Here is a 13,427-nt window from a genome sequence, read left to right on the forward strand (position 1 = left end):
TCATATCTCTGATTTGATTATTGGAAGACTATTAACACTGTGTCAAAAAAAAAAACACATAAAAGTACTCTGTCATAACGTGACGTAGCACTTCACAGCATCTTACTGACTACTTTGTAAAGTTACTGAAACTGAAACGATATACCTATTTGTCTAGCTCTAATCTTAAAAAAAAAAAAAAATCTGTCAGCAAGCAGTCTCAGAATGCTGCTGAATGCCCCCCTGCGCTGGCTCGGCCGTAATTACGACCTCTGTGTCCCCAACACTCTTCTTAATCTCTTCAGATTATTTTGTGGACAAAAATGTAGTCTCTCTCAGTACTGTTGCAATGTAAAAAGTGTACCTACCTTTGTAGACTTGGGTTAGGTCAAGATATGTTAAAAATCGTGCTTGTTAATCAATCAATAAAGCAGCTTCTATTTGTATGGTTCTGGTTTTTGTCTGTAACTCCCTTATAGTCTTTCCAGACATAGTACTACTACTTTTTTTTTTTTTTTTCCAATTATGGTCCATTTTATGCTGCATTTACCACTGATGTTATTCAGGGCTTATTACAGCAATGGATTTCTCCGTTTGTTTACATCCTCATGTCCATAAACTATCACGGCGTCTCCGATTAGTCAGGGGAGTATTGATTGACGAAGGAGAAACACCGGCGTCGGGTTCATTATGGCCCAATGCCAGCACTGAAGAGGCTGTGTCTTTTCGCGTCCTCTCGCATGTTTACACTAATCCCTAGAAAGACTAGGTGGTTATTATCAGTTGCTTATTGGCAGGAGTACAGCTATGTCTTCTTTTGTTCACCTGTGAATTTTAGAGATGTAGGATTTCAGGGTATCAGAAGTAATGTGAGAAGCATGTTTAGCGTTTTGGCCATTGTAAATGTTTTGGACAGTTAGTTAATTCAGTCTTACCACAGAATCCCGCTCACAATTGGACTTTGTTGCTGTTTCTGGCCTTCATCCATTTCTGTTCATTAATCCGCCTTGAGTAGCAATGATGAGTGGTAATTTGGCGGTGAAATTGAGGTACTTTTTGAAAACATCAAGGAAACAATCACTTTGATGAAACAAAGTCTTCACATTCATACAAAATATTACTTCGGCGAACGTGATTCAGCTGCAGAGCAGTCCGTTAGCATTCAAAGACGAAAACTCGTTTTTGACTTAACGAAAAAAAAAGAAGAAAAAAAAAAAGCGTTCCTTCACCGCAATGTCTTTCAAGCATTCGGTCAAGCAAATGAGAAGTTGCTTCGGGGGGGGGGAAATAAACGACTGAAAGCTTCCACTTTGGTGCCTAAACATGAGTTGTGTTGTGTTTAATGGCGCTGTCAAAACAGATCTTTTTTTTTTTTTTTCCCCTCCGCTGAAACAAAGGACACCATAATTCAGTGCCTCTTGTCGTTCAAGCTGCATTTGGCACTCGCTGTCACCGTTTTGACAACGGTATTTTTCACTCCATGTTTACTTCTGCCTGCCCATCGAACTCATTATTTCACATACTCGGGGCTTAGCGTTGGACAAAGTAGACGGCCCATTTGTTTTTTCCCCCCCGTTTCCCTTGAACTGATTGATAAAACGCCAACATTTGAAGCGTTACCTGCGGGTCAAAACCATTTAAGCGGCGATACTAAATGCTTCTGGAATTTCTCCGGGTGGCGATATGGGGGGGGGACCTCGCTCGTGCACGTGCAAAAAAAGAAAAAATATTATATTCAAAAGAATATTGAGAATGGGCGTGTGGTGAGGTTGGGGCTTCACACCCAGGAATTTTAGGGTAGGGTGGTGTGACAGTCAAGTGGGACTCTTGGGAAAGCTGGTGTTGTACTGGACGACAGCTGGTGCTAACATCTATGCCCTGTTGGCATCGTGTCCTTGAACAAACCACTTAACCCTGAGTTGCACCAAGGCTGAGGAAACAGCGGTTGTGCCTTCACGAACCACAGCCGATTAGCGTTTTTTTAGAAAGAGCAATGGCGGAAGCATTAGGATTTTTTAAAAAAGGAAAAAGGATGCCTGGACCACCCACTAAGACAGATGTTTACACAAATTAAAAAGAAGTCACGCACACGATAAAGAGGATATGCTTATAAATAAAATGAACAACATTTAAAGTTATTACAGTAGGTTGAATTCAGTATATTACCGTATATTACCGTAACCGTATATTGTAGATGACAAACGCTATGACTTTGAGACCCGTCTCTGCGTAAGTCAAGCGCGATTGTTCTTTAATCTGGGCTCCCTGTTAGCTTAGCGGCTTTGTAAAAAGACCTTTTTCTGTCACAGCTCTGGGATTTGCCCATCCGGCCCCCTCTGTGACGTGCAGTAAGACACGTCCAACGACCAGCCGCTCTGTGACTCTGTGCCTCTCTCACAGAGCTGCCGTATCTGGGCTCAGGAGTGGGGTTTGATGGGCAGGGCAGCTGAACTCCCTAAGCTGTACCTGTAAGTCAAGTGAAGTGGCACCGCTGGTGGTATCGTGTTCGCCTAATGGTTACCGTGGAAACGATGTGCTGGAGTTTGAGATATCTGTTTTGCAGATTCGTGTGGTTACAATGTCAAGATGGCAGTTTGTATGGCACCTGTCACAAAGAGAAAGCCAACAGGGTGGAGGTCTTTCAGACCAACCACACACACACACACACACACACACACACAGATATATACACATACACGCACGTGCACACGTACACGCGCACATACGCACGCAGGCACGCGCGCACACACACACACACACACACACACAGCACAAATAATGCCACACATTCACACACATAAACTCTCTCAGACAGATACACACGCGCACACACGCAAGCACGCAGTGTCACTACATCCAAGAATGAGTGTATCCACTTTGTGCTATGTTATGTATCAAAGGAAAGAGACACTATGAGAGAGAAAGATAAGATGAATCAAGTGAAATCTGCTGAGTAAGCAGGATTTGATAGGTCTTATCTCTCTCTGTGCCTCCCTCCATCTGTGCTGTACACTAAAAGCACAAGGTTAAGGACTGATACTTCAGTGAGCAGTGAGCGGTGAACAACCCGCTGCTGAAGTTCTGACTGGTGGTTTCCCTCTATGACTTTATAAATTAGTTCATTACGTATTGAAGAATGTATTCAATTCAAACAGTTCACACATAAACCTAAAAATAAATTAAAATAGATGAACTGGAGACAAAAAAAAATATATCAAAAGCCAACACATCCGTTTTCAGAACTCTTGAGGGCTTGACAAAATGTCGGTTGGTTTTAAACAGCTTTCTGATTAATATTATGTCTCTCTGAATCCTCTCAAGCAATAAACATCGGAGGCAGAGCCCATGAGGGCTGGCACTTCAGACTGTTTCTAACAGAGTGTCAGTGTGTGAATAAGTGTCTGTGTGTGTGTGTGTGTGTGTGTGTGTGTACGTGTGCCTATGTGTGTATGGGTGGGTGGCTATATTTCCACTCACTTGAGTAAGCGTGTGTGTGTGCGTGTGCGCGCATGCTTGTGTGTGTGTGTGTGTGTGCGCGCATGCTTGTGTGCGTGTGTGCGTGTGTGTGTGCGCGCATGCTTGTGTGTGTGTGTGCGTGTGTGCGTGTGCGTGAGCGTGTGCTCAACTGACCAGGTTAGGCGGATATGTGTCTGACTCAGCTGAGAGGTCTCTGAGGCAGATGAATTACTGATGAGTTCAGCGCTGTGGTGTTGGAGAACATGCCTCGTCCGCATGTTTCCCACCCCAGAATAAAGCTCCATTAATCAGGGGCATCAGCACATATTCACAAAGACTGATTAAAGCAACCATTTGCCGCCTTCTCGCTCCGCACTCACGGAACACTCCAGATGGAAATGAGAAACCTTGCCCATCCACTGTTTCTGACACAATATGATTAAAATATAACCACGTTGTTAAATGTCTTGTATGGGACGGACGGGTGGTTGGATCCTTGTTTAACATTGCAATACACAGAGCTTCCTATATCTAAACCACTAGCCTGTGTGAAGTGATGACCGACAAATATGTATTATGTCAAAGGGTTTTTTTTTGTTGTTGTTGTTTTTTTTTTTGTTTTGGTTTGTTTTTTTCCCTGAAATATGAGTGTGTAATAGGTGCTGTGTTATCATAAACAGAGCACATTGAGACTGGTTTTGGCACTGTTTAGGCAGTAGTGTGCTTGCTAGCGGAACAAATTACCACTAGATCAATCCAAATTTGACAACAGGCCTTACTGGAGATATTTAGAATGAATAATTTATAGGGAAGACACACACACGCGAAAAAAAAAAAAAGGAAAGAAAAAACACAACTGAAAAGCCAAGATCAGCTACAGAGAGTATGAAAAAAAAAAAAAAAGGAAAAAAACCATCTTCAAATAATTCAGGTTGGCACAGAATTTGGATTTTTTCATTTAACGCTTGATTACCTCCCATTAATTGGACCTAAACGGATATACAGCAGGGGTATTCAGTCGCCGGCCTTTGAGAGACTTGAGCCACACTTAGAATAAACATTATCCTTACCTGAAGCGTGCTATCTTTTATTACAATGAGTTACACTTGACTCTCCCCCCCCCCCCCCCCCCCCCCCCCCTCCTACTCGGGCGAACTGCTTCATGCATGCCACACTGAAACTGAAAGCAAAAAAAAAAAAAAGAAAAAAGACAGAAAAAGATGTAAATGCCACTGAACGTAGCATTTATTCCCTAACTATTATCTGATCGAAATGGGCAAAAGCGTAAACATTCTCCGAATATATTACACGCTATATTTCTCATTAGCATTCTTCATATCCCCGGGCCCTAATAATTTGATAAGTAGATAACCATGTGTTTCATTACTTGTGATTTCGCCTGAAGTTGGAAGGTCGATATCGACTGAATTATTACTTAGTCAGTACCAAGTCGAATAGTACGTTAATATATTAAGGATATTTAGAATTTCTTGTGTGTAGTTCGGTGAGGAAAGATCCGCATTAATAAAGTTCGCTCTGAATGTTCTTAATTAGCTCCTATTTGGCTCCCAACCCGCTAGGTTTTATGAAGAGACATGCCAGCCTCCCATTTAAGAGCTTAAGTCCATTAGAACCGTGTCCGCCTGTAGCTTGGCAGACCTTAAAATGCAACAGGAGGTTCTGGAAGGACCAATTAATGAACTTCGTTTGATCTCAAGGCTCAGGCAGTATCTATCATTTCCTCAACCCTCCCTACAAATATGTTTTGTTAATTAAGGGAAATTAATGAGCAAAACTGGACCAGACGCAGCTGTTTAACAGAAGAGAAATGGTTTAAGTAAATCACGGCCCAGAATTATATATGACGATATGTTAATTACATCATTGTATTGAATGTTATGTGACCTGAATAGTTCGAATGCGATGTCAAGATTTTCAAGATCATATTTGATTGATAATGGTTATGCTCTTGGATGGTTTACACTATTTGACGGTTACACTATTGGATGGTTACACTATTGGACAGTTACACTATTGGATGACCATACATTACCAGCATCTTCTCATCAGTAGGAAGAAGTTCTGAAGTATGAAGTATGTTGAAGTACGTTGTAGTTCTGTCTTTTGTGTTTGCTGTGTACAAAAAAGTCCTCATAGGACCTACCTAACCTCATCCTGACAGCTAGTATAGATACAGAGATGAATATCTGTTTAATTATTGAAAAAACTTCGAGTACTCAGAACTGTTCAGATAATATCATCGTATGCCCATGCGCTTTTGTTTTTCTTTCTTTTATTTTTAACTTACGAAAACCTAATTATATGCTAAAGCATAGACACGCTTTGCACAACGACGACCTTCATGAAATATTGATATTATTTTACAGTTTGCCTCTCAGCTCGCCCCAGGGATGATCATGTGGTACCTTGGTACTCTTATGAAAGCTCCTTTTTAAACAAATGAGAATTTGCAGGGAAAACCCAGAGGGTCCTCATTAACCCTGAACCGGGAACGTGGTTCACCCAAATGCACTTTTTACAATGTCTCCGAGTGCAGATCCGCTGCATCCTCATTACACGCCGCCACACTCGGAACCGACACTCGGAATACCGAGGCAGGCGAATAAGCACACGGATTCATATGGCTCTGCTGTTCCGCCGTGAAGAATCGCTAAGGTTTTAAAGAGTTAATGAAGCATGCAGATGTTTATGTTGAATGATACGGTAGCAGAATGTTACTGTTTGCCCACAGTTTTGAGTTAATGATTACAATGTTCTTGCTGAAGAGGAAGAAAATGAATGATTAGATTAACCGCATGCCGGGTGACAAGAGTTTACCTCTGTACACGTAAGTGAGGAAACAATTTTTTAATTAGCCATTGTCTCCAGCTGTCAAGACGAGCAATTCATCAGTTTTCTAAACACTTGTGTCTTTCTAGCGTGAGTGATTTAGACGACAAAGCTTTTAGGACCCTGTACAGTGTTTCAGTTACAAGTGGTCTGGCTTCATTAGGACTTTGTTTAATTTAAGGCTTTGTTAAGACTTTTGTCTTAGTTCTGAACAGAGGTCAGTGTTGCCTTTGGCAATTAGAACTTTTATCATAAATGTCCAAAGAAAAGCTTGACATTTGCTCTTCACACACATTGCAGCCCAAGGGTTCCGGGGCAGGATTAGCGCAGAGTTTTCAGAGCTGAGGAAAGAATATTGGTCAGATGAAACAGAATCTTGATGTTTCTCCAGACACATTCTAAACAAAGTAAATGTTCAACATGGGGGAAAAAAGTAAATAAAATAAACAACAACAACAACAACAAAAACGATATACTGTTGAAGACATGGCTTACAGCTAAGAAATCTCAGCACTGAACAGAGAAGTTGCCTATTTAACCTGGAGCTTGACTTAAGTACAACGTGTGGCTAACATAATCTAATGCTCACAGCTCAATGAGATTCACAAATCTGGACCTGAATAAGGGACTTGCTACAAAACTGCTAACTGGTACGTTCACAGTCAGATATTAGCTCAGCGGCTCTAAGGCAATTTCCTCCACCTGTGTTTGTTAATGACCTGAGAAGGACTAATCAAACAGAGGTAGCTCCTGCTACTCTGGAAAAGGTTGAGAGGATGCCAAAAAGCTGAATGCCTTGATCTCTGGGAGTGTGTTTATTAGGGTAAAGACAAGAGAGGTTATCATAGTGCATCATGGTACATTAATGAGTCACCGTAAACTAATATATATATATATTTTTTTAAAAAAAGCATTGCAATGATGCATTTTACCAATATAAGCTGTTAGATATGACCAAGGCATGTACCTCGGCCATGTTTGTATAAAATACACTCAAGGACATAAAGGCAAATGTCAACATCCTCCTGAGAATGTGTTATTTCACCATGTTTGTGTTATTTTACAAGACCACCAATGCTGAGCTCCTTTAGGCTCAGACCTCAGACAATCTAATCGGACAATCTAATCTAAGTCACGTCTAAGTCACTAATCGTGTTGTCACCTATTTTTTTTTTTGTTTGTTTGTTTTTTTTGCATAGTCATTCTGTTACTACAGCTTGATATAGTTAATAAATAGTAAATAGATTTGTTTTTTAGAAGTATATGCGTAAAAAAAAAAGAAAAGAAAAAGGATTAAAAAAAACACACTTTTAAATTTTGCTGGAAAGTTCTTAAAGGCGGGTTAAACACGGTTTTCCTCTGCTTTGCTACAACAGTTAGCATATTTCCGACTGATACACACTAACATTCTCAGAGTTCATTTTCCAGAGCAAAAATGTTCAATATAGAGTTAAACGGTAAAAATATGATTTAACACTAAAGGAATCAATTCCAAAAGAGAGTTGGTGTCACTGAGAAGTGTTGGAGATTCAACTCCTACTACAGAGTTACGAAACCAGTGTAGCAAGTAGATAACACTTTCTGGTGTTAAGGAGAGTTCATTTTTAACTATGCATAGAGTTATTCTAACACTGCATCTGAGTTGTACTATTAACACTTCGGAAAGTGTTAACACTGCAAAGGTTGGGACAAAATAAACACCGGCATAGTGTTAAAATGAACTCTCTCAGAGTAGGTTTAACACTATAGAATGTGCTGTGTAGCTGACATCATGTGACTGGCCCAGCCGTTAAGGTCGTGCTAAAGCTAATAGCATCTCTGCTTTATAGCCTCACTGTCTCATCTCCCTTTTTTTCGTTTTTCTTTTTTCAGTCACGCATACTCATGCGATACAAACACCGATTTCTCCGCCCGCAAGCAATGAAAAACAAATTTACTAAGTTGGCTAGGCCTTCGAGAGGAGTTTGAGGGAAAAACTTGGAAGAAAACGAGGGTAAACTCAAATCTGAATATGGAAATAGAAACGACAGAAAAGCATGGGCAGAACCTCTTCATCTCGGATCCACTACTGAGAGCCCAAAAAATTACTGCAGCAACAATAGAAGACTCGCAAATGATAGATAGATGATTCGGCTTTCTTTTTTTATTTTATTTTATTTTTTTTTTCCATCGGAGCACGTTAAAGTTCAACAACTGAAGCAAATGAAAGCAAACGATAGAGAACACAGCCATCATCTTGGGGGAAGAATATTATTGTCATGGTTATCACTCAGCTCATAAAATCAAACAGCAATAACGAAAGACAAAAAAAAAGTTACTTCATAGGAAATCTACTCCAAAACTCCTTTCACCGTGGAAAAAACAAAACGAAAAAAACAAAACAATGTAGCCTGTTTGTCATAAGAGACAACAATAAGACGCTGCTTAATATCCATTTTGATGATGACTAATAACATTTTTGAGTTCTATAAACATGAGCATCTCACAAGGCTCGAAAATGAAGAACATTTCGTGGTGGGGGGTGTGTGTGTGGGGGGGGGAGGGGAGCTGGAGTAAATTCATAAACTGTCTGAAAGGAACCAAATTGTGTTCATGTCACCGAGCTGACAGAGGTTTGGTTAATGCTGTTTTGTTAGGAAGGGATATTAAAAAACAGAAAAATAAATAAATAAACAGTCAGCCATAACAGAAGTCTCCCAGGATGACATGACAGAGGAGAGGAGACAGGTAGGCAGAGTTGGAAGGTATTTTGGTGTTGATTTCGTTTTAAGGTGACATCACATTGAAGTCTCAAAGACACCTGAGAAACAAAAACACACATGCGCACACACACACACACACACACACACACACACAATAGCTACTCCCAAAAGACAAAGGATGTATGTTTTCCTCCTACTGAGTGCTAACAGGCAAAGAAAAAAAAAAAAGAAAGAAAGAAAGAAAGAAAGAAAGAAAGAAACTGAAATCCTGAAAAGTGGGAGGAATACATTACCTGGTCTATAAAAACATACCCCTAAAAAAGGATTTAAAAAAAAAAACAAAAAAAAAACAAATGTGTCACGTCGGGGGTGTTTTACAGGAGACAAAAAAAAAACCAACAACAGCAACAATTCCGCCAACAAAACCGGCACCTGAGGGCTTAATGAATTTTAGGCCTCTTGGGGGGACAAAAATAAAAAAAAAACAAAAAAAAACATATGAATCAACAAAGCCTGAATCATCCAACTGATGCCTCTTTAAAGGAGCTTTTGTATTGCACGATTGCCATTTGAAAGCTATTTTCAATAACTATATTGCGCTGTCTATATTTGTACAAAATGAGGTCAATAAAGCAAAGCATGCTTCTCTGAAGTGCTTCAATGTTCAAACAGGGTTAGTTTGTCCAACAAATTAAGCATCTAGTGCGCAGATTAGACATTTCCAATATAAAGGGTATTTTACCTCTATCAGACTTCAACATTTCTGTCTAATAGATGTAACAAATCTAAATATATAACGGAACAGCTCTCGTCAGGGCATTTGGAGGCTATTTATTTATTTATTTATTTTTTAACCATGATGCACTTGGGTAATAATAGAGTACCTAACAAAATTATGCTGTCAGGCCACCTAATGCAGCAAACATAATCGCAGTGTCAAACCTATTCTCCAGGAAAATAAATTTAGGGATAAACAAAGTCGACACAGCCCAAGATTTTCCACATGATGACGGCTTCATTGACACATGGGACGTTCTTTGACCAGTGACTGTGCGGTTCGCAGCATCCCTAAACTAGAGAAACAACTTTTTTTTTTTTTTCCAGGAATTTGTTGCGTTACAGTTACGAATTAATACCATAATTTGTCCTCGTTGGCATGTACATACCTCGTAATTATCTTCAACCGCTTTGTAGTGCCTTCCAGATCCTCGTCCTCGCGTACGTTCGGCTCTAAACATTGTTTCCTGGGTACGGCACTCTCCCACATACATTAGCATGGCAGTCGAATATTCCTCTAAGAAAATTTTCAAATTACCTTCAAAAAACTGTCTGTCTTCATTCTGTGAGTATGTTCAAAGAGTGAGCCAGGGAGAGGAGAAAGATGAAAGGCAAGAAAAGGAACACGGAGATTGCCTCTAGTTAAAAAGAAAATTTCTTATCTAAATAAACCTACCTCAAAGTTTCCCCCTAGATGCCACTGAAATAAAGGTAAGGACCATCACCAGAAGCAAGGAGGGGAAAGCTGACACGCTTTGAAGAGAATGTTTTCAGACAGCTTTTACTTTCAAAGTAGAACCAAAGAAGATGAACCATTTTAGGGGATTAATGTGTATTTTTTTTTTTTTTTTTCCCAATCGCTATTCTTTCTTTCAACTGAGGGGTGACAGAAATGCAATCCTTGGCTTTTCATGTTATGATTTTGTTAATTATTTCCTGTGATGTCCATTTAAAGGTCAATGTTAAGCTAGCATGCAAAGGTCGTCGGGAACAGCAATTATGTGCGTGATATTTATCCAGCAGGGTTTTCCCTGTGTGTATTTCTTTTTTGTCGTAATGGTGTACACCTTTCAAATATAAGGGCAAAATCAATTTATTTACAGCTATTTAAAATTATTAATTTGTTTGCTTCACGGTGTATTTAAAACAGGTTCTTCTCAGTTGGATTACACTCACACAGACACACACACACACACATACAAATTTTCCACAAATTTTGTCATTAGATAAGAAGATGCTGGCTAAACAATACTGATACGAGGAAAATTTCACTATGACTGTAGATGTTTGTGGCATTTCTACGTTAATGTCCATGGTCGGGTGCATTTGACTGAATTAGCGTACAGTTGATAGTGGAAGTTCCAATACCAAGATACTGACATGGCGTAAAAGGTAGAAAAAACACGCATATATTTAAATATATTTTCATACGCATCTATTAAAATGACAGTGCCGAATTAAAGAAGGCCCAATCCAAAGCCTTCTGTCTGGGAGAGATTTGTAAGAATTAAACCCAAGTCTAGAAGCTCTCGCCAGTCCCTTAACACCTTTAGAGGTGGATTTGACGAATTAGCTGACAGGATTTCTCCCCAGAAGATATGGGGACTGGAGAAGAATGACAATACGGTCTAAATGAATGATTCTCCCCAGGGTTTGTTTCTTTCATTAATTACTGCTTTAATAATTTAATTACCTGGGTGAAGAGAATTACTCCTGGAAAATAATCCTGAGGGATAAAGATTAAGCAGAGCTGGTTAACATAATGGATGAAGCTTTGGCTCACAGTGACTGTTATGAGAATGTGGTCCTGAAGACGGGTTTGAGCCACTAAATGCGTAGCTATCAGTCGTATACACAATTCATCATCACTCAGATCTGTGTAAGATCAGTTAATGGAATCTTAAAACCCTACGGGTGTACCACCATAACGGCAAACGGGCCGGAAATGCTTGGAAGCCTTTGGGAATGTCATCTAATTACTCTTGAGATGCGAGCGATTCGTCCGTCCGTGCATTCATCATAATCCAAACAGCCAACGCCTTGGCTTGCAAAACGTCTAATACAGTTTACGGAAATGATTCAGCGCGCTTTTCTGACTGTACGCTCTCTTTTTTTTCGTTTTTTTTTTTCTCTTTTTTTTTTTGTCCGCAGATTGAAATTCAATTAAATATGAAACACTCAAGGTATAAAGGAACTGCAGAAACGTCAGAACTGTAGTCTAAGGATGAAATGGTGTTTTTGAAAGTGTCTTATCAATAGAAGGCACATGGTGAAGAGTACAAACCGCATTTCTCAATTTGCCATGGAGGAAAGAGAGGGAGAGAGAGTGAGAGAGAGAGAGAAAGAAAGAGAGCAAAACTCACTTGCACTCAAACACCCCAACAAGGGAACCAGCAGAAATTGCCTTTCCTGTCCAGACAATCTGAGAATATCTTCTTATTTAAAAAGGTGGGACTGAAGAGCAGGAAATTCACTCAAAGCATCTGGGCGACAATCCTCTTCAGTCTAGGGAGCAAATAGGTGAAAACAGACAGGCGTATGTAGAAAATTATGTGGAGTAATTGTATTGTCATCAAAGCACAGCTTCTGGCATAAATCTTGGCTTTCCACCCTCCCCTGCAACAGTGGACAGAGCCTGAAAAATAGAACACACATTCCAAGAACAGAGAACGCTTTGTAACCGCACTGTATGTAAGCATTATAAAATCATGCTATTTTTTTTTTCCCCCACGTTCGGCATCAGGAACGGCGCGAAGAGCTTCTCGACAAGGCTTATTTTAAATACGTTCAAAATGTAGTACGTGGCCTTTTACAGCGTGCAATTTTTCATTCATAAAATAACCGTTATCTCATACCCTTATACAGTCTTTTTTTTTTTTAATTAACCTCTATTGACATGGACGTTTCAGAAGCTAACGAAGGATGATGGGGGTTTTTTTTCCAATCTCTCGTGAAAAAAAAAAAAAAAAAGGTATACTTTATTTGAAGTGTAAGTTGCTTTGCGCCCAGCTCTCGATTCCAAGGAAAAAGGAGAGAGAAAGAAAGAAAGAAAGAAAGAAAGAAAGGGAGAGAGAAAGATCTCAGCTCATTGAGATGCCGAAGCCCTTGATATCTCCTTAGCATTCATCTAAGCTCCATAATGATGAACCATTCAACACCCTCCACATCACATACCTTAGATTAATGGCCCCGGTTTAAATGCGTGACTGCTGAGGCCTTGCGCTCCTCACTCCCCCCCCCCCCCCATCAATAAAATGTCACCGCGTGTGAGGTTTCTGTACCAATGAGAGTCGTAAGTAAAAATATGTTATTATGATCTGAGCTTCAGGACATATTTCATCCATGGTGTTGATTTCTGTGTGGTTGTTTTCTGTAGAGAAGAGATTCTCTGGTTGAAATATCAATCAGCTAAGACTTTGATAAATGGACTGTGGGCTAAAGAATGTTTTCGGAACAACATATGAAAAATGACTTGAGCTCAATAGGCACTTTATTGGTTCACAGTGGATATATAACTTTAAAAATGTTAGCTTGTCATAAGCTGTACTGTGTAAATGGCAGAAGTCGTTAATGGTGAATTGATTGTAAGGGGAGATTTCTTTTTATACATTATTAAATATAAATCCAACAGAAGTTTAATAAAATCCAAAATCACACATGGGT

Source organism: Chanos chanos, chromosome 1 (assembly GCF_902362185.1).
Source record: "Chanos chanos chromosome 1, fChaCha1.1, whole genome shotgun sequence".
NCBI classification, from domain to species: Eukaryota; Metazoa; Chordata; class Actinopteri; order Gonorynchiformes; family Chanidae; genus Chanos; species Chanos chanos.